The following is a 21,783-nucleotide window of genomic DNA, read 5'->3' on the forward strand; positions in this document are numbered from 1 at the left end:
CTGGAAACCCAGGTAAGGGAGGAACACCCACACCCATGTAAGTAAACCCCTCACCCTTATAAAGAGGCTCGATACATTCGTTTCTTTCCTTGGAATTAACTTTGGCAGAATTGTGTCCCAGTTTGTTGTTGGGGCCATAGGAGGAAAGGTAGACGATGTGGCTTGTGTTTTCCCCTGAGAAGGAGTTTTAGCAATACAAGGCCAGGTACAGATTCCAGTCTTTGCATGCCACTGAGGAAAGCCTATTTCAGAAAGCACCAAATCTCCGTTTTTGAGTTATACATTTAAAAGGCAGTTAACATCTAGTCCTTCCAGTTATTTTTAACACAATATTTTTATTGAATATTTGGAAATTTCACATAATGTACCATAATCACCCTTACTCCCTACTCCTCCCAGGTCTCCTCCCCTGACCCCCGGACCCTTGTGGCCTCCTCTCAAAAAAAAAAAAAAAAAAAAAAGGTGTTTTAAAAGTTCAATTTGTGTTGTCCATATAATCACTGGAGCATGCTCTAACTCCCAATGACCATCCACTTGAAGAAAAGGAGTCCTTCCCTACCCTCATCCCTGCCAGTAGCTGTCTATTGTAGAGGGCTACACTTATGCATCCTTATTACAATTTTTAAGAGTTCTCTTCAGTGGCTTCCTGTTTAGGTTGTTTCCTTTTAGGGAGAGTTCGATACTGGAGTAGGGTTTTCACAGAAGCCTTCTATGTCTCCCTCTCCCAACTATGAGTCTGCAGTCATTGATACCACTGTAGGAGAAGCTTTCTTGTCCTTTACAGTCCACAAGAACACAGTTCATGAACTTCCACATGGTATCTGGTGATACTGCAGACATCCATCTGGCCACTGGTCTCAGCAGGTGCCATGGACTTCAGTCTGGTCTCTTGTGGCAATACTGGCCACAGACATCAACATGGCTTCAGGCAGCTGTACTGATCAGGGACATCCCCATGAATTTTGGTGATAACAGGACACAGATATGATGAACTCCATCCCCAGCTACAGCAGGACAAGAGGCCGAGACATGGTCCCTGTCAGCAGCATGGACCACAGACATTGACTTGGCTTCAGTAGGCAGCACAGGTTACCCAAATCTGCATAGCCTCCAGCTGCAGCAGAACCACTGACCCAAACACCCTGGAACATGGCCATGGCAGCAGTACAGACTAGAGGCATCAGCATGGCTCAAGTCCCAGATGTGGTTCAGCCTCCCTTCACAGCAAACTCACTGTTCTTCCTCCAGGTTTCCCACTCTTCTATCCCAAATTTGTTTATCACAGTGACACTGGGAACTCAGTATGCTTTCCCCTCAACACAGTTCTATATGTAAATACTCATTGCCACAAGTCACTGGTCTGGCTCAAGGGCTCTGGTCTCTGAATCACTGTAAATACTGGACCATGGCCAAGATTTCTTCAATCACAGCCATGCTTCGGGTTTTCCTCTTCCTTGGCAATGATGTGCTAATCCTGGATCTTGTTCTGCAGCACCAGCTCCTCCTCATGGTCCAGCAGCTCATAGATGGAACAGATGTTGGGGTTGACCAACTTGAAGAGCTAGATCTGAGTTCAATGGCAGTCACATTGGCCAGGCTGGCCATACCGAGTGAGTGGTAGGCTCTTCCAGACAGCTGCCCCACAAAATGGCAATGAGAAACTATTTTACAACCCAAAAGGAATAAATCCTATATATGAATATAAAAGGGAAAAAAAATTGTATCTACTGAGGTGATTTTTTAAACCCAATTTCCTAGTTTTTTTTTCCAAAAATAATCACAGATGCAGAAAAATAGGTCCACTGAGTAACAAAAGATGTGGTGTCACACGTATGCAGGTGCATAGAGGCCGGAGGACAAGCTCAGATGCCATCCTCAAGAGTACTACCCACCTCCTTTGAGAGGAACTCTTTCCTTAGCCTGGAGCTAATCAATTAAGAAAGATTGGCTAACCAGTGAGCCCCACACCCAATGCTGGAATCACAAGTGTCTGCCACCACGCCCTACACTTTCATGTGATTTCTGAGGCTTGAACTCAGATCCTCATGGTTGTGAGGCAAGCACTTACCCACTGAGCTATGCCCCCAGCCCTATCCCACTCCCAAAACATTACCCTTGAGCTAAGCTCAATGGCACACAGAACAGCAGAGTCATGGCTCTGAAGAAATGATAGAGCACTCTATCAACCACGTTGTTTTTTTTTAAGCAAAGTCATAGAATGAAAAGTCTTAATGAAAAGGGTTTTAGAACATTACATTTGAATGCTGCCTTTGATACAGGCTTTCACTGAAGGTAAGTTACTAAAGTTTCTGAGTGTCTATATATTGATCATCAAGTATAATAATCAACTGACAGTTCATACAGTTATAATCAAGAAGAAGTGAAGTACTATGCAGAATGCCCTGTCAGGTATATCATAAATGCTATGGTGCTTTGGATAAAAATGTCCCCATAGGTTCATAGGGACTGGACCAATTACTAGGTGTGGCCTTGTTAGAGAAAGTGTGTCACTGGGGGAAGGCTTTGAGGTTTCAAATGTTCAAGCCAGGCTCAGTCTCACTCTCTCTTCCTACTGCCTGCCAATCCAGATGTAGAACTCTCAGCTCCTTCTCCAGCACCATGTCTACCTGCATGCCACCATGCTTTCTGCCATGATGATAATGGGCTAAACAGTAAGCCAGCCCCAATTAAATGTGTTCCTTATTAAGAGTTGCCATGGTCATGGTGTCCCTTCACAGAAATAAAAACCCTAACTAAGATAGATGAGCAATAAAAACTGGGTTTGGTGACACATGTCTGTAATCCTTATACTCAGAAGGCTGAGGCTGAGCGATGGCTATGAGTTTGGAGTTCGCCTAAACTACAAAGTTAGTTCTAGGACAGCCTGGGCTACAGTGTAAAATCCTATCTCAAAAGAAAAAAAAATTCTCATCTCTCAAAATGACCGATGAATACTTGCATTATTATTGTATACACTTCTAAAATCCATTTACCATAGCTTTTTAAAAATCTAGAAATCACAGTTTTTAAATTGAATTAAATAATAAAACTAAAATATTTCACTCTTACAAAAACAGTTTTATCATTACTGGTTGAAATAATTTGCTTAATTATCTATTTATAGCATTCTTAGAAAATGACACATATTTTTCCCTGTGGATGGAATTTAACATAATTAAAGCAGATTTGTCATTGCAATGTCCCAAAGGTTATTCTTCTACACAGACAGCCTAGAGTGTTTCTTTTCTGTAAATAATTTGGTAGAGATGAATAACATAGTCTCTATTCATTTGTATGTGTGGGGTGCTGGAGGCAGGATCAGGGTTTCATGTAATCTAGGCAGGTCTTGAGTTCCCTTTGTAGCCAAGACTACCTTGAACTCACCCTTTATAGTTCAAGACTACCCTTCAACTCATCCATCTGCCTCCAAGTCACAAGTGCTGAGGTTAGGAGACACCACACCTGAGAGAACTTAGTATTCCAAGGCTGTAGTTATAATATTATCTTGTCTCTTTGAGAGTAATACTAAAAGTACAATATTACGTGTCAAACAGAGTTGGACTTTAATCAATACTTCATATCTAAATGACCTAGGGCAATTAATCTCTCTAAGCCCTTGGTTTTTTAAGTGAAAACTGGGGACAGTGATCTGGCCTTTCTCAGACAGTTGTTCATAAATTATTACTTGGATGATATTTTCAAGTGTGTTTTGTTTGAAGAAAAGTTAGTACAATAAAATGGCACATTAGTGAAAGGTAGATTTTGATAAATTTCAGTTCTCTTTGGCTTCCTCAAGTAGAATTAGATATATTTTAAGAGAATTGATTTTCAGAATAATATTGTGGATGATAAAGATTAGAACTCAGATAAAAAGGAGACTTGCAGGTAGATGTACTTGATGGTTTTAGTAAAGCTATGAGCTATAAGAACATGGAACAGGTTCCACTCAGGATGCTAAAGAGATTTGCTTTTTACATTAACATATACACTTACCCTTACATTAGGACATAACTCCTCAGAGATATTCTTCTACTTTCTCAATTCAAAATAGTTGGGCCTCTTTTTTTTTTTTAGATTTATTTATTTATTTATTATATGTATATGAGTATCCTGACTTCATGCATACCAGAAGAGGGCATTGGATCCCATTACAGATGGTTGTGAGCCACCATGTGGTTGCTGAGATTTGAACTCAGGACTTCCAGAAGAGCAGCCTGTGCTCTTAACCGCTGAGCCATCTCTCCAGCTCCATAGTTGGGCCTCTTAACCCACTAAAATTGAGATCCAAGGTCATAAAGGTAAAGCCCAAGCTATGTGAATGTACCATCAACACCTAGAACAGCACCCATGAACTGTCAACTCCGGGTAGCTGCCCAGTGAATAAAGAATGAATGATTTCATGGATAGGCAATTTGGCATACATGAAGTGCCTCAATCTCTGCTTAGACATGTAGATGGAAGATGAACTAGTCTCACAGCTACCTAAGAGGGAAAAACAAAGAGTAAACCTCATGCCCTGCAGGCCTAACTGTGAAGTCTTGATCTTCAGGGACTTGGATTTCTGGAAAAGAACAAAGGGAACTTGCACAAGCTCAATAATTCCATGCCACTAAGGATAAAGAAAAAGAAAAAAAAAAATCAGACAGTCTCTGGCTGGTCTTGAACTTACCTGATGAAATATTTCAATCAAAGAGGAAGCTGCTATACAACAAAATTCTCTTTAGCTTTTATAGTATATTAGGGGATGCCCTTTTCATACTGTGGAAAGTACCAAGAGCAAGAGGAACTTCATAGCTAACCTGACCTGTGGTTATAACATAGGCTCTAAGAGGGAACACAGACTCACAGACTTTAACTGATAATTCCCTCTTCGAATGCTTCTCAAAATCTTCCTATGTTTTCATGTAGGACTAAGCACCAAAACTCAGGGATGAACTCACCATTCCCATCCCTACAAGGAAGCTACATGGCATATAGAACACCTGATCTTTATAATGCAATCATGTGTGTGTGTGTGTGTGTGTGTGTGAGAGAGAGAGAGAGAGAGAGAGAGAGAGAGAGAGAGAGAGAGAGAGAGAGAGAGAGGAGGGAAGAGAGAGAGGAGGGAAGAGAGGAAGAAATAGAAATGGAGCCAGCTAGGGGAATCCAGATCACTTTAAAGAGTCTAAAAGGCTTTCTAGAAGCCTGGTACCTCAGCTGAAGTTTATGTCACATGTAAAATTAGAGGTATAAGATGTGTCATCTGCCACACTGGATATAGCATGAACAAAGCCATAGTGGCCTGAGCCATATGCTACATGCAGAAAATCACACACACACACACACACACACACACACACACACACACACACACACACGAGACAGCTCACTTAGAGGTACTACTGAAAGGGGAGAGAGCACAGGACACAGAAGCTCTATTTAGCAGACCAAAGAGTATGGTTGATGTCAATGATGATGGAAAGCCAAAGAATCTGGGGAATGTGACACCATGAGCACACACTTAGAGGCAGGGAGAATGATACGGAAATTGTGACGAGTGGTGATGTCACTCTAATGCAGGAAAAGGAACAACATTCCAGGTGTGAGAGACTTAAGGGTCAAAATCAGTAAGACTTAAAGTAAGGATGGCTAGAAAGAGGAATCAAGGAAACCCTGAAGTCTCTGTCTTATAAAGTATTTCAAGCATAAGTAGAATAGGATTAGATTTCAGCCATTATCTTAAGTATATGTCTTCTTGTTGTAATAAAACAACAAAAGCAACTTAAAAAAGAAAGGATTACTTAGGTCCAAAGTTCCAGTAAATAGTACATCATGGCAGGGGCAGGAGCTTGAGGTACTGGCCATGAGACATTCACAGCCACAAAGTAGGAAGCAGGAAGCAGGAAGCAGGAGGCAGGAAGTGGGAAGCAGGAGGAGATGAGTGTATGTTCTCAGCTAGCTCCTCCCTTTTTATGTAGTCTGAGACCCAATCTAAATGATGCTTCTACTTTTATGGTCACAGGTGTGCCTGGAGGCTTGAGTCCTAGGTAACTCTAGATCCTGTCAAATTGACGTTATTAATTGTCACAGGTATGTTGACTTAGAAACACCAAGGGAAAAACATTCATTTAAATTCACCTACCCATTAAAACTCTGTTGAGAAGACCCTTTAAATGACTTCCCAAATGTGAATTTAAAGGGAGAATTAGGAGTCAAGTCATTGAGGATGTCTGGCACTGTCACAGCAAGGAAGCTCTTGGAGGGAACCTGATGGGAGGCATGGGTGAAGTCACTGTGCTGGTAACCAAAGGCAAACCTCTGGAGAACACAGAATGGGTAAAGGAGGCAAAACCAGAGCAGCTAGAAAGGTAAAGTCAGAGAAATCCAAGAATATGACTATAATATAAGGCCTTTGGAGCCTTCACACATTATAAGGCTTCTTCATGAATTATTCCTCAACAGAAAGTTAAGAAAGTCATGGGTTCTTCATTGCTATGAGAAAGTACCTGACAAGAAGTAACTTAAGGAACAAAGGCTCACACTCCATCATGGTGAGCAAGTCTCCATCCAGGAGCATGAAACAGCAGTCACAGGGTGTCTCCAGTCAGGAAGCAGTAAGTGGCAGGCAGGCACTGGTGCTCAGCCCCATTTTCATTCAGTCTCAGACCCCAGCCCATGAGAAAGGCCCATCACTATTCATGGTGGGTCTTCCCAACTCTGTTGAATCTCTCTGAAAACACCATCACCTAGGTGACTCTAAATCCCATCAAGTTAGCAATAAAGATTTACCATCACATGGGAGGGGTGCTTTTCCTCGAACTTCATTACTGACTGAAGGGGATATACTGCATTCATTGTTACAAAATATAAATGTAAAGTTTATGTATGCTTTATCATTAAACAATTGTGGTTACCTTTTCCTCGTTTATAATTAGGTTTTTGTTGTCTTGTTTTGTTTTTATGGTTATTTTGTTTTGTCTTGTTTATCAAGGCAGGATTTCTTTGTGTAGCTCTGGCTATTCTGGGACTCACTCTGTAGACCAGGATGGCATCAACTTCATAGACACCCACCTGTCTCTGTTTCCCAAGTGCTGGAATGTGTGCCACCACTGGTATAATTAGTATTCTTTACTCCTGATGTTAATTTCCTATTGCTCACTTAAACCGGATGATGCAATTTGGTCAACATACACAGAACCAAGTAGTTTGATTTTAACATTTACTTAGCATTACATATTGAATGTAATGAATGCCAATAAAAGACTTGACTTCTGGTCATTTCCGTATAACCATGATAATTACTGATTGAAGTTGGAATTTCTGGTTTCATTGGAGATTCAGTAGTGTTATCTGATGTTTTTCTGGAAGCTGACCTATGAGCGTATGTTCTGTTGAAACAGAAACATGACATGATGTTTTTGCTGAGAATAGACACGTGGTGTTTCTCTGGAGGCTGCCTGGTGAAGGGGCACGTGATGTTTTGCTGGAGGGGACCCTTGACAGGATATGTGATGTTTGGGAAGAATACAAGTATGACCCAACTGGCAGTGGACAATGCTCTGGCATTGGCTCACCTTGCTGGTCTTTGCTGATGATGTTCTGGCATTGGTTCGCCTTGCTTTCTTTGCTGATCTTCACTTGTTGTGACTTCATAGACTTTGGTGTGTTACCAAAGAGCTTCTAATGGTGTTCTGGCTGCTTCTTGATGCTTCAGCAGACTCATGCTCATCAGAGGAGCCTCATGGCTTCTTCTGGATCAAGCCAGTGCTGCTGATTCATGTTTGGTGTTTTGCTAGTGGACTAAACTGCTGACAACAAAAATTGGAATTGCCCCAAAGAACTACATCTAAATAGGTCTATGTCCCCCTTGTTCTATTAGTCATCTTCCTCCCCTCCCTTTGGTCAGTAGACTATAAGGGAGGTTGAAGCATTTAAGAACCTTTACTAAAATAGGTCTTGAAAAAATATAAGCTAACAACTAGTTGGATAGATCTGATTCAGGTTTGATTTTTTTTATTTTTTTTATTTATTTTATTTATTTATTTATTTTTTTTTTTGCCTACTTAGGGTCTGTATTCCTGTCTTATGGTAGCAGCATCTATGTTTTTCTTGAGAAAGGTTTTTTCCTCATTCATTGCTCAAGTGATTTAGGGGGAGCTGACTTTAGTGGGATTCCCAGAAAAACCATATGGCCCACAGTTGACCAGGAAGACACTGTAGCTTATATTTAGCTGAAAAAAAAAAACGTATGATCCAGTCAGAGGCAATGAGATAAAACGAATGGCCCTGATGGAGCAACCAGGCTGCAACATGCCTTGCCAAACAGGAAGCTGGATAGATGTGCACCCGGAGCCAGTGTGATCCAACTCTGTAGGTTGAGACTGTTGGAGAAGAAAGCTAATGCAGGTGGAAAATGAAGACCAAGTGCTGTAGATGCTGACTGACACCTGACTTCTGAACATCCTGAAGCTAGTATACTGATAGACTTATCAGCATGAGCCGATGCAGTCTCTATTTGAACTTGGTTGGATCTTTAGGAGTTTTTTATTGCTTGTAACCAAAGTCCAGGCGAAAAACTTAATTTCATCTCGGTATTCCCTGCTTCATCCTCTAGCAGGAAACAACTGTCCAATGCCACGGTTGTTCCCAGCCAGTCCATCATGCATGCATTTGCAAGGACAGCCTCCCATGCTGTTTTCACCTTATACTCCTTGTAGCTCAGAGATTTATTCCTTGCCTGAACAACCTGAACTCCCAGCTTCAGCAATGGACCTCACTGCTTCTCAGGGACTCTCCCTGTTTATTCTAATCACCTACAGCAGGCTCTTTCCACCCTGCCAGTTTGTTTGTTTGAATAAGAAGAGGCAGGTCTGGCTGCGAGCCACCTCTGTCCCCAGACTTGGAAAGCCCAGTGCCAAATTATCAGATTCTGGCCCCCACCCAGCACTACCGGTAGGTACACTCTGTTCCAGCTCCAGCCTCCTGGTCCCGAGCATCTAGCCTGCTGCTTTTTCCTTCTTCCCAGGTTCAGCCCGGTGTTATTTCCAGTTCCGTCATATCCGTTGTTGATGTGTCACCTCTGACTTTTGCCATTTCCCTTCCAGGGATCTTGGGAATTTTTAAAAATCATAACTCAGTGATCTAAAGCAATCTGTCATCCTTTCATAACCTCACAGCAGCATTCACCCTCCTCCACATAAAGCTGTTTCCTATTCTCCCACCTCCAGCCAAGGTAAGAAAAGTCCTTCATAGCTGCCAGGGGAGGAAAACAGCCACCTTCAGAATCATAGATGGGGAGAGTCTCTCTTCAGCTTTTCTAGAAACACTGGATGATAACAAAGGGACAAAACCTACCCTGAGTCCACATAATGACTTTGTCTCCCTTCTCCATTATTATTATCTTTCTCTTGTCTAATAAATATAAATTGAATATTCTTTTATGGGCTCTTCAAGCTCCAGAGAATTGAGCTGTAATCACTATACATTCAACAAATCTTTAATTGTCCATTACACACCAGGCACTGTGCTAAGTAATGGTGAATAAAAAAAAGGCAACATCCTCTCTTCACTCAGATCAAGACCCTCTTGAGGGCAGAGAGGAGGCCTCCACACATACGTAAATGAAGGGTGAGTGAAATGTCAGTCAGTGAGAAGTGCTGCATGACAATACAATCTCCCAGGCTGGAGAACTGCTGTGACAGAGTGATCAGGGAAGGTAGCACTTGGTCTAAAGCACATGAAGACTTTAGGTAGCATCCCACAAGGCCAGCGTTGAGCTGTACTAGTTGGTTTTGTGTGTCAAGTTGACACAAGCTGGAGTTATCACAGAGAAAGGAGCCTCCCTTGAGGAAATGCCTCCATGAGATCCAGCTGTAAGGCATTTTCTCAATTAATGATCAAGGGTGGGAGGGTCCTGCCCATTGTAGGTGGTGCCATCCCTGTGCTGGTAGTCTTGGGTTATATTAGAAAGCAAGCTGAGCAAACCAGGGGAAGCAAGCCAGTAAGCAGCATCCCTCCATGACCTCTGCATCACCTCCTGACCTGCTTGACTTCAGTCCTGACTTCCTTTGGTGATGAACAGCAATGTGGAAGTGTAAGCTGAATAAGCCCTTTCCTCCCCAACTTGCTTCTTGGTCATGATGTTTTGTGTAGGAATAGAAACCCTGACTAAGACATAGGCAAAGATCCTGAGCATAAAGCAAGCTTGCTGTGTCATAGTACAGGTTAGCAAGTTGCATCCCAGAGACCAAATCCAATCACTTATTCCCTCCCCTTCTCCTCCTCTTCTTCCTCTTCCTCCTCCTCCTCTCCCTCTTTATCCTTCTGGAGGTGAAGAGTAGAGAGGTAATAGTGGTGATATATGTAATATGTGTATGTGTGTATGATCTTGTTGGCATAGGTATGTACACACATGTGTGCAGGAATGTATGCCAGTGTGTGCGTGTGAGTGTGGAGGCTGGCTGACCAATGAAATTCAAAGATCTGCCTGTCTTTTCCCATCCCCTTCCCTGCCCCCCACCCCAGTACTAGGAATATAGGCACAGAGTTTCTTACATGAGTTCTGGGGGTCCAAACTCAAGTCCATCAAAGTGACAAGCACTTTGCTGACTAAGCTCTCTCCCTCAGCACCCAGCCTGTTTTCTTTATTTGGATAGGCCACAAGCTAAGAGCGGATTTTACATTTTTTTAATTGACTAAACAAAAAAACAATAAATGACATTTCATGATGCATGAAAATTATGTGAAGTTCAAGTTTCAGTAACCATTAGTAAGATTTACTGGGCCACAGTCATGCTCACTCATTAATGTATTTTCCATGGCTGGTGAATTTTCAAGCCTTTGGCTGGCTGAGCAGCTGTAACTGTGTGTTCCTGCAGCAGAAAGTTTATAGACTCCTGCACTGAAGGAACAGGAACACACCTTGAGGTTCCTTGGCTTGAGGAGACACTGAATTTATTTTAATTATGTGCATTCCCTTTGCCTTTAAATAACAGAAACCCTGTGTTTCACTGACTTAAATAATGTGAGCAGAAAAGAGCCATGAACCATAAAGATCAGTCCATCAACCCATGAACACCAATTAGTGACATCCGTCAATGCTACATGTAACAAAAGAATCACCTACCTAAGCTCTTTTTGGCTTCCTAGCTCACAGAGCTGTAAAATACAGTGCAGAAAACATTGTTTTAAGTTATGGCAGTTTATGACAACTGTTTTACAAAATTATTCAACCAGGACAAACAATGCCCCTCTCCCAAAATTATTTTCTGGTTGATTGACCAAAAGGACACTCGCAAAATGACTATATTCATCCAAAAACACATTCAAATCTGACAACGTAGAGAAAAATGTAAGCTACATGGAATCATCCACCTCCCTTGACTCAATGGAGAAGGGAAAGTCTGCTGATCATAATTGCAAGCTGTCTTAGGTTTTTATTGCTGGGATAAAACATCACGACCAAAAGCAACTTGGGGAGGAAAGAGTTTATTTCATCTTATTACTGTCCAGTCATCCTCCATCTCTGAGGGAAGTCATCTGAGGAAACTGGAGGCAGGGACTGGAGCAGAGACCACAGAGGAGTGCTGCTTCCCTGCTTGCTCCTTCTGACTTGCTCGGCCTGTTTTCTTGGCTCTTCCTTTCCTGACACCCTAAACAACAAAGCCCCCCATACATAGCAAAACATTGCTATGATGTTTCCTGAGCATTATGTCGTATTGTAGAAATACCAACTAGGACTGGTTAGTCCTTATCAGTTGTTCTCTGCATTTTCACCAGTTATAATTTTCTTTGATGGTCTTAATCTTTTGCAAAGAGAAGTTTCTTTGTATGAGGGGTGAGACCCATACTCATCTGTGAGTATAAGAGTTAAACATTTAGAATACAATTAGGAATTATGTTGGTTTAGTAAAGTAGCAGTTGTAGTTTCTCCTTAAGTAACCATGATCTCCATGAGCCCTGAGTAGTCGGCAAAGTTCTCAGTACCGTGCATAATCTCCCCTCCCTCTTTGAGCAGTCCTTAAGTCCAATTATAGAGTTGTTGGTGACCAACAGGATATGTGCGCCACTACTGCACTCTTAGGGTTATCATGTTGTGGGGCAGTAGGCACCTGGGCGCCTGGTCAAGCACAGGCCTCAAACCCCAGATGCTAATGGAACAGAAGATGTTCACTTTGCTCCTGGGCCCCTGGTTCCTTCACTTAGCTTCAGCCATCCACAGCCCCTCTCAAAGATAGGTTTGTATCATCCAGCACAGTTAGAGGGCATGACTACAGGCCTTAGTCTCAGATCTCCATATTAATAAGATACCTAAAGGCCAGAGAGCATAGCCAATTAAGCATTCCTTCCCAGACCCTCCTCCTTACAAACAGTATTTAACCAAAGGCCTGCCCTGGAAGTGGGGGGGGGGGGGGGGAATGCAGCCACATTCACTTTTCAACATGACAATAAACCTCTTAAAACCATGGACTTCCTTGTGTCTTTGGGGTCTGCCATGGAGAACCATGGAGGGGGCCTTAGACTACCGAGCCGCTATTTAATTTCCCACTGAGAACTCCTCTACATTCTGCCACGGACACCCACCATCTCAACCAATCTAGCCAACCCAGCCAAGCAAGTGCAATAACCAGGAGTCTCTACCCTCGGGTGCTGCTGGGGCTTCTCTCTCACCCTCATTCCTCTCGTCTGCGGGCCAGTACAGACAGTATGCCCTCACATCTCAGTTCTTCCGCAGCTCCCAGTGGAGTCTGGGAGCCCAAGGATAGAGACCACCGGCCTCCCAGGTCAGCTGCCTCAGCCCAGAGACCACCACTCAGGAGCCCTGCCCCCACAGGACTTCAGGCTGAGACCTCTCCACGCCTGGGCAGAACCCCTGTGGCTTCTCATAGCCCAGCATCTGCCCAATGTGGTGGAGTGAACTCAGTCAAATTCCCATGCTTCTGCCTCCCTGAGCTATGGCAGACACGTGGGAACCACACAAGCCCAACAGGACCCATGCCCATGCATTCGAGCTAACAACCCTGCAGCATGCCATGCTGGTTATGGTTGTAGTTCATAGGTGTCATAGCTAGGTAGGAGTACTGATTGCTTCTCTTCCTTGGCAGCTTGGATAGTACCTGCAGGTAATATGAAAGCTAGTCCTCAGGAAGGGAGCTTTTAGGTCACATATAGCTTGGTCTCTCTTGAGTGCTGTGTCCGAAGTGCATGTCATCTGCAACAATAGGGACTAACCTTCAACTTCTGAGATGCAAACAAAGACAAGAGACATAGCCTATATTGTTTTGGGGGAACTCTTGGAACCCTATGACCAACCACTGGAAATAGGATTTTGCATTGCCTGGCACCTGACTCTTGGGGAGTAGGTCCCTTATTCTAACAAACTGTCACAGATAATCCTAATCTTCTAGATCTATAAACCATTGCCTTGGCAAGCTGGAAATAAAATAATTTTTAAAAACTCCCACTTGGCTGTATCAGAAAGTTTTGTTTCTGGGCTAGAGATATAATTCAATGGGAGAACGTTTGCCTAACGTATATAACCCTGCATCCAATTTGCAACAAGGAAAGCCATGCAGAAGAGACAAAGAGATTTCATTTCTGCCACTAACTGGCTCCTGGGACAAACTACTTTTATTCAGACCTCAGTGGCCCCTGCATTAGCTCTCTGACCCAGAAGCTCTCTGGAGATTCTTCCCACTTTCTCATCCTACTGGCGGCCACACCTCAGGTACCTTTGTAAACTATCTGTCACTACTATCAGAAGGCCAGTAGGACTGTCAATCAAAGGGCTCTGTTGCCTCCAGTTTAGCTAATCAGATTCTCTCACTCACAGGAAATTAAATTTGACTGTCTCTTCATTACTGCTCTCCAATCTCTCCTGTGCCTTCTGAAACCTAGGTTTACCGTTTTGTTTTGTCTGTCTGTCTGTCTGTCTGTCTGTCTCTCTCTGTCTCTCTGTCTCTCTCTCTGTCTCTCTCTGTCTCTCTCTCTCTCTCTCTCTCTCTCTCTCTCTCTCTCTCTCTCTCTTCCCCACAGCTTTCCCTAGGGATCCATAAGCAACCCACAGCCTTGTAGCGAATCTTTTGTGTTGCTGAAATGAGCCAGTCTGTTCAACTTTACAGCAAACCCAGAGTCTGCGAATCAAGATCTTTGATAGAGTGTTCTATACGATAATGATACTATAGTTTCCATTCTTATAAAGCCACTAAGAATGATCCTTTTGTGACGATTGAGATCGTGCCATGGGAGATCAAGAGCATATTTGAATAATGACATTTTTGTTCCAGTAATTCTAGGAAGCAAAAAAAAAAAAAAAAAAAATCTTCAGTAGGATAAATGGTTATTCACTGTCTAGCTGAAATATCTCAAATTGAAACAGAATTTCAATTTTGACTAAATCTTTTTCTAAACAAGGATTATTGTTCTGGACCTTGAGAAAAGAAAGGATGAGGGGAAAAGAGGAGTTTGGGGCTCCGTTTAAAACACCCCCCCCCCTTCACTTTCCCTATACACATGAATTTAAGGAAAGTTCAAGGAAAGTTCAAGTCTTGAAGTATTTTGAAGAGGGCTGGAAATTGCATTCCACATATACAAAGGAATAGCTTTAATAGCTGAGGTCTTCTCTTAGCAGCCACCGTTCTGTTCCTCCCTCGTCTCTTGGTGGGAGTTAGCACTGTCCTCACTGCTGACACTCTCCTGATTCTTTCACACAGTGACTGAGCCACCATGTGAACCAGGCACCATGTGTGACTTTTGCCTACATCACCTCATTTAATGCCTATATCACCTCATTTAACCCTTACTATATGCCCTTTAATGCCAATGTCATTACCCCCAATTTACAGAAAGAAAAGGAGAAGCTCAGTGAGGTTAAACACAAGGGCTGATAAGCCAGGAGGTCCCTTAATCTGTGTCCTCATTGTTAGGTCTCAATCACAGGATGAAAGGCTAACTAAGGTGTCTATTTAACATATCAAAGTAGACCTGGCCACCAGGCTCTCCCAACAACTCTCAGTCCCTACCTGTTATAGAGTATGGCTGGCACACCCTGCCCCCTATCCTAAACTTTCTCAGTCCAGGAGCTGGGTTGCCTTTCCCCTAGATGCCCTTTCCCTATAAAATCCAGCCATTTTGGCTCCCTGGCCCTTTACTCTCCTGGCTCTCCCTCCTCCCATCTCTCTTCCCATGGCTTGGCTCAGAGTCACGTTCACTCTGGATTCTCCCAGATGTCTCTGCCTCTGCCTATGCTCTCCCTTTTATCTACAATAAACCTTCTCCTCCACTCTACTAGGAGCAGTCATCTCCTTCCTTTTTCATTCTTTTTTTTCACTCAATCATCTTTCCCCGGCTCTTTCTTATACAATGCTCCTTTGCCTTAGATTGGAAGCACGCCCAGTCCAAGGCAACACTATAGAGTGCTAAGTGAGACATTCCATCTCAAAGAAAACAGGAATTCATCTTACCGCCCTATATCTTGCTTTGTATCCCTGACCAGACTATAACAAGTTTTTCCATAGGATTGCCAGAATATATTTAGCACAGAGAAAGTACTCAAAACATACTTATGGAATCAGTGAATATCCTTAGGGCTCTCAGACTGACCAGTCATCACAGAGTGAAGAGAATGTGTAAGGAATTCCTTCCTGGGGCTGGGGAATTGCTAGAGGTAGTGTGTGCCCAGCAGCCATAAGGCTAGACTCCAACACCAAAGAAGAGATGGGAAGGAAAAGAAAGGGAAGGGGAGAGGAGAGGAGGGGAAGGGAGAGGAGGGGAAGGGAGAGGAGGGAAAGACAGAGGAGAAGAGGAGAAGGAAGGATGGGAAGGGGATAAGAGAGAAAATCAAGAGAAAGGAATCTCTTCTTGGAGAATAAAAACCCCTTGCTAACCTATTAAATCCAGCCAATTTTGAAGTGTGGCTAAGCCATTAAACAACACTGGGTGATTCCAAACCAAGAAGCCCAGAAGCTCTGCTCTATCTTCTGGACACAGCCATACTTTGGCCTGAATTAATGAAGAGCAGAAGCTTCCAACATTCTCCTGTGATCAGTATAAACTAGAAGTCTGGGGTAGCAGCCATGCCTTTCCCAGGGCAGGTTAACTTTCAAAAAGCTCAATTCCAGACAGTGTGCTCTCCACCAGGACAGGGAGCATCCTGTTGCTCTGTCACTTTCAGAACTGGAACTAAGCCTTGGCTGATTGTAGAGCTACCCTGTTCCTCAACTCCTTACTCGGAAAGATGCAAACGGGCACTTACCCACCTGCTGAACTTCCCTGCCAGCTCCAGAGGGCTCCCTTGGTGGTCAGTCTCCTTCACTCACTACTGGTTAGCTATCTATGAGTTTGACCTTGAGGTTTCAGGCTAAGCTTTGCCTGGACCAGACTGGGAGACTGGGAGCTTAGGCAGAACACAGTTGTTCTTAAAGCCAAAGGGGCTTTGTTGGGATATGATCATGTATATGACATGCCTAGAGCCATGCCAGATATGTGACTAAGAGTTGGGAAATGGTGGCTTCATTGCAATAACAGCACTGCTGACTTTGTTCACACAGTTTATGTTTAACAGTAAGAAGTCCGGTGTCTTCTTGTTCTAACTGGCATGGGTGAGCTGAAGACATTTGTCAATTAGCTAGCTTTCTCAACTTAGAAACTGGAATGAATGAATGAATGACTTTCTGCTCTGGTCACCCTTGGGGAAGGATTCAAATACTCTAAATCTATGATCATTTATTACATGTGCATTTGGTATGTATGTGTATATATGTACATGTTGGAATGTACACAGGTGCACGTGTATACTGATGTGTGTGTACAAGTATGCAAGTATATGTAGGTGTGTGAATACAAGGATTCATGTGTGTGCAGGTATGTGTGTGTGTGTGTGTGTGTGTGTGTGTGCAAGTAGCTATATGGAAACAGATGTTGGCATAGGGATGTGTTCTAGTATCATTTCTATTGCCATGATAAAACTCCCTGACCAAAAGCAACATGGGGGAGGTTTATGTGGCCTACAATAACTCTAGATTACAGTCCACTATGGAAGAAAGCCAATTCAGGAACTTAGAGCAGATCACATTACATCCACAGTCAAGAGCAGAGAGAGCAGAAATTGAGGCCAACAATTGGCATACAGGACTTCCTAAACTATAAAGCTTCTTTAAACAAAACACAAAGAGAAGAGAAATTACCCATGTTGCCCAATTGCTTTCATATAGCTTTCTCCTTCTTGTATAATTCAGGAGCCCCTGACTATGGAATGGTGCCACCCACAGTGGGCTGAGTCTTCCTACAACAATTAACAATCAAGACCTTCCCCAACAGACATACTCACAGCCAACTTGATCTAGGAAATCCTCTCCATGGATTCTCTCCTCTCAGGTGATTCTAACCACCATAAGTGTCTTCCTCAGTCACTCTCCACTTCTTATTTTTAACCAATGTAGTTCTCTCACTGAACCTAGGGCTTGCATTGTCTAACAAGCTAGATTACCCCAGAAATCCCATTTTAGCCTCTGTGCTGGTATTATAGGCCAAGCTACCCCACTCACCTGAATTTTTAAAATATCGGTGCTAAGAGTCCAAATTACAGTTCTCAACTTGTATAGCAAGCATTTTATCCCCTGAGCTCTCTCCCCACCTCCCTGAAACGTCTATTCTTACAGAGACTACTCTGATCATTTATCAAAGAAAACCAGCGTTGACTGTGTGACTGCCCAAACTTTTGGCATCTATTTTAAGATTCAATAGAAGGCATGAGACAGGTTTGATGTTGAACAAAGTGAGAAGATGAAACACCACGCTGTCCTTTTTCTGGGCTGGAGGTCAAACCCCATGTGGCACACATACACTAAGCAAGTGCAACACTGCAGAGATCCATCCCCAGCCCTCTTCTCCTGAAAACTCTCAGTAAGCTGTTCTAATACCTTTTCTGTCTTTTTTCCACCAGATCACCAGTGATTGAACCTGATCTGCAGGTTCAATCAGATAATTTCAAAGACTCAAGAAACACTGATTATAGGCAGGTCACTTTAAATTGGAGAAAGAGGGGGGAAAAAGCTGTTCATCATTTTCTTTTTTTAGACAAGGCCCTGCAATGTTACCCAAGCTAGCCTCAAACTCAGGGTCCTGCTGCTCAGCCTCTAGAGTAGCTGTGATCCCAGACACCCACCATCTTAGCTGAGCTGGACTAGAAAATTTTAACATTAATATGTATTGGTCAGCTTTGTATCCCGATAACAAAATGCCTGAGACACTAACTTATTAAAGAAAAGGTTTATTCTGGCTCCTTTGGTTTTGGATGTTCTGGTGCATGAGTAACTGGATTCATTGCTTTTTAGGTCTCTCTGGTGTGGGTACCAGACAGCACCATGGGGAACCATGGCAGAGGAAATAGTTTATCTTATGGCCAAGAAGCAAAACAAAACAAAAAAATGAGGATTTATGTTCTTAGTTGACATATACCCATGACCTGAGTATCTCCCACAATGCCCCACCTCCAAATACCATCACCTTAGTGACCAATTCTTTTTTTCTTTTTTTAAATTTTTTTATATTTTATTTACATTTCAGATGCCATCCCCTTTCCCCATTTCCCCTCCCTAGAAAACCCCTATCCCATGCCCCCTTTTCCTTTTTGCTTTTATACATTTTTTAAAAATGTTAAAGGCTTTATAAGTTTGGTAATGCTCAATCAGAAGTGTAACCCAATACTCAACCTAGATATATAAACTATCTTTGACTGGTGGAAACACATGAACATCTGCCTCCATGCCCCCCCCCTTTTCTCTCTCTTTCTCTCTCTCATCACCTAGCTTCACCCTTCCTGTTAAAATAAAACTTTTCTCTCAAAATGCAATTAGAGCATAGTTATTCCTAATTGTACCAGTGAGGTACAACATAGTCCTAACACCCAGTCCATCATTTTGTTGACTAACCAGAACCTCTGTCATCTGTCTTAACTAAAGCACTTAGTTTTGAACCTGGCTTTTTTTTTTTTTTTTTTTTTTCTTGGCTTTAGAATGAATGTCAGCTGAAAATCATCCACTCAGATCTTTTCTCTCAAAGTAAATAGCCAGGATTGGCTATGAGACTATAGGTCTTCAACCCCGTCAGAAATCCAGAATGACTGAGTTAACTGAAATTATGGGAAACACTAAGCATAGCTTCTAAAACTTAGCCAATTTATAGAGACCGCTGAACACCTGGAAAGCCCCTATACTACCGATCGTTGGAGCATCAAATCTTCAGCCTTCTGACCCAGAGTCATCTGACAGACCTTAGTGATGCAGAATTATTAAGGGCTGATTGCTCTGTCTAGGCAGATATAATCAGTCGACTATTCTGCAAGTGTGTAATTTGTCTGTAGATGGAAAGAGGCAATTCTTGCCCAGTGGCTGTAGTGACCAATTCTTAACACACAGGCCTTGGGGGGAGGAGTCACATTCCAAACTGTTAGTTATTTTGCTTGCTTCTATGACCAAATGCCTGATACAAAGTGACTTAAAAGAGGAAGGATTTATCTTGGCTCATGGCTTGGGGTACTGACTATCATGATGAGGAAAGCATGGTGGTGTCAACACTCAAGGATGTGACAATAGGGACATAAGGCTGCTTGCTCGTCTCTCAGTAGACCAGGAAGCAGAGATCAATGCTGCTGTTCACATGGTTTTCTCCTTTAATTGAGTCTGGGTCCCCAGCCTATTGGATAGTGCTACCCGATTCAGGGTGGGTTTTCCCTTCTTGCTAAGCCTTTTCTAGAAACATCCTCATGGACACATCCAGAGGCATATTTCCTAAAGACTTAATGCAGTTTTTAATCCAATCAAGTTGGCAATCAAAATTTACCATCACCCCAGCTATAGAAAGTGACAAGAGAATTTTTCTAAGGCTAGTTGGCTACAGAACCTGTTTGAGATATTAGAATGCAGGCAGTGCTTTATATGAATCATAATATACTGTGCTTGTCCCTCTTCTCTCTGCCCATGACAGGTGACATTGATCTGAGCATGCAGTGTGAGAAAAATGACTTTTTGCTGTGTGAAGCCAATGATATTTTAAGGTTACTCATTTCTACATACCGTCTTCCCTGTCCTAACCCAGACAGGGGAAATATGAGTGCAGTCTGCAGGTATAACAGACTGTGCTGTGCCTAAGACCTCTCACCTGAGCTGCCTTCCAGAAGGTAGCAGTTCAGTAAGAGAGTGATCAAAGTTCTGAACTACAGTAAATGGCAAAATAGGTCTAATTGACCAGCAGAAAGATTCAAAAGAGGTGTCTTCTCTGTGTAGTGACAGAGAGAAGCAAGCCTCCTAACTATCCTCCACGGGCTTTCCTCATCTGTCAACAGACTATTCCAGTAACAGCTGAAGAGACTCCACAATAGTCCTTCATCCCTAGGCACTTCCCAGGTAAGACAGAAAGTGGGGACTGCGCTCAAACTGGGTACACTTGGAAATATCACTGTATCCAAATCCACTGTATCCAAATCCACAGAGAAAGGGTTCAAAGTCAGTGCCAACCATTATCCATGTATCCATGCTAAGGCAGCCTCTTCATAAAGGAATGAGTAGTTTTCTAAGTATTTTTTCATAGCTAAAATGGAAGCTACTATGTATTATTTTAATTAAAATTCACATTGAAAATAGAAATAAAGATTATTTATCAAGAACCTACTCTTTGACATTATAAGCCAGAAGCCTATATATGTCATTTTATTTAATTCTCAGCATAAATAAATGATATTAATGTATTGCAGCTCTCAAGGGAAACAGAACCAACAGGTTGGATGGGTAGATATATGCATAGGAAGAGATACTGGAAAATGGCACATGTGGTTAGGAAGATGGCAAATCATATAGTATGCAGACTGTAAGCTGCAGAACCAGCAATGCCAGTGAGGTAATTCAGTCTGAGTTCAGAAGTTTGAAGAATAGAGTGGCTGATAGTGTGTGTGCCTTCCAGCCCACGGTCTAAAGGCAGGAAAGAATGGAGGGCCTAGATCCAGCAGAGAGCCAATACATCTTTCTTCCTTCTTTGTGTTCTATTTGTAGTTTCAGCGATGCCCACTGTGGTAATTCACACTGATTGTCAGCATGACAGAGTTTCAAGTCACACATGAGATGAGCCTCGAGACACAGCTGGGAGAGATGCCACCTCTGGGCATGCATGCCAGGGATTTTCATGATTGTGTCCATTTAACTGAGAAGTGGATGGCACCTTCTAGAGATGCTCCAGATATCAGGGGGTTCAAGGGGAAAGCTTTAGTTTCTTTGCCCTTCTAACAGGAACAAAAGGCCAGGAATTCTCCAGAAATGCCCCATGTCTTCAGTGCTGAGGGCTCTCGCCTCTTGGACTAAGTAGCCACTGGCTTCTCAGCCTCTGCAGTCTGAAGACAGTAGCTGGTAGACTTCGAGGTTATCTCACGCTAGTCCCCTTCCACTATGTTTAGTACATTAGTCCTGTTCCTCCAACTAACACACCTACCCACACAGGAAATGGAAGAGCATCCTTCACTTTATACCCATTTACAGCTAATTTCTTCTGGAAATACCCTTTTATGCACACCAAAAAATAACATTTTACCAGCAATGTAGGCATCTCTTGTCCTATTTGAATCAACACATAAATTAACCATCACAGGAATAACTGTTATTACCTTTTTTACAGATTTTTTTTTTAAGTAGCTGAATTAGATCAAATATATAGCCAAAGTTTAGTCAGCCTAGAAGCTGAAGCGGGAAGAATTATGTAAACCCAAACCATTCCCCTTAACTCCCCCTTCTGGCCACAGAATCATATCTCCACCCCACT

The 21,783-nt window shown here is 42.7% G+C and overlaps 1 long non-coding RNA gene across 1 annotated transcript in view; it reads right to left on the minus strand.

The window, feature by feature from the left end:
- Positions 1–405: 405 nt before the first annotated feature.
- The window catches only part of LOC143434334 (uncharacterized), a 314,842-nt gene continuing 293,464 nt past the window's right edge, over positions 406–21,783 (minus strand). The window contains exon 15 of the long non-coding RNA XR_013103765.1: positions 406–1,635. This is a non-coding gene — a long non-coding RNA (uncharacterized LOC143434334). The remainder of the gene's footprint in view (positions 1,636–21,783) is intronic.

The sequence above is a fragment of the Arvicanthis niloticus genome, chromosome 14, assembly GCF_011762505.2.
Source record: "Arvicanthis niloticus isolate mArvNil1 chromosome 14, mArvNil1.pat.X, whole genome shotgun sequence".
NCBI classification, from domain to species: domain Eukaryota; kingdom Metazoa; phylum Chordata; class Mammalia; order Rodentia; family Muridae; genus Arvicanthis; species Arvicanthis niloticus.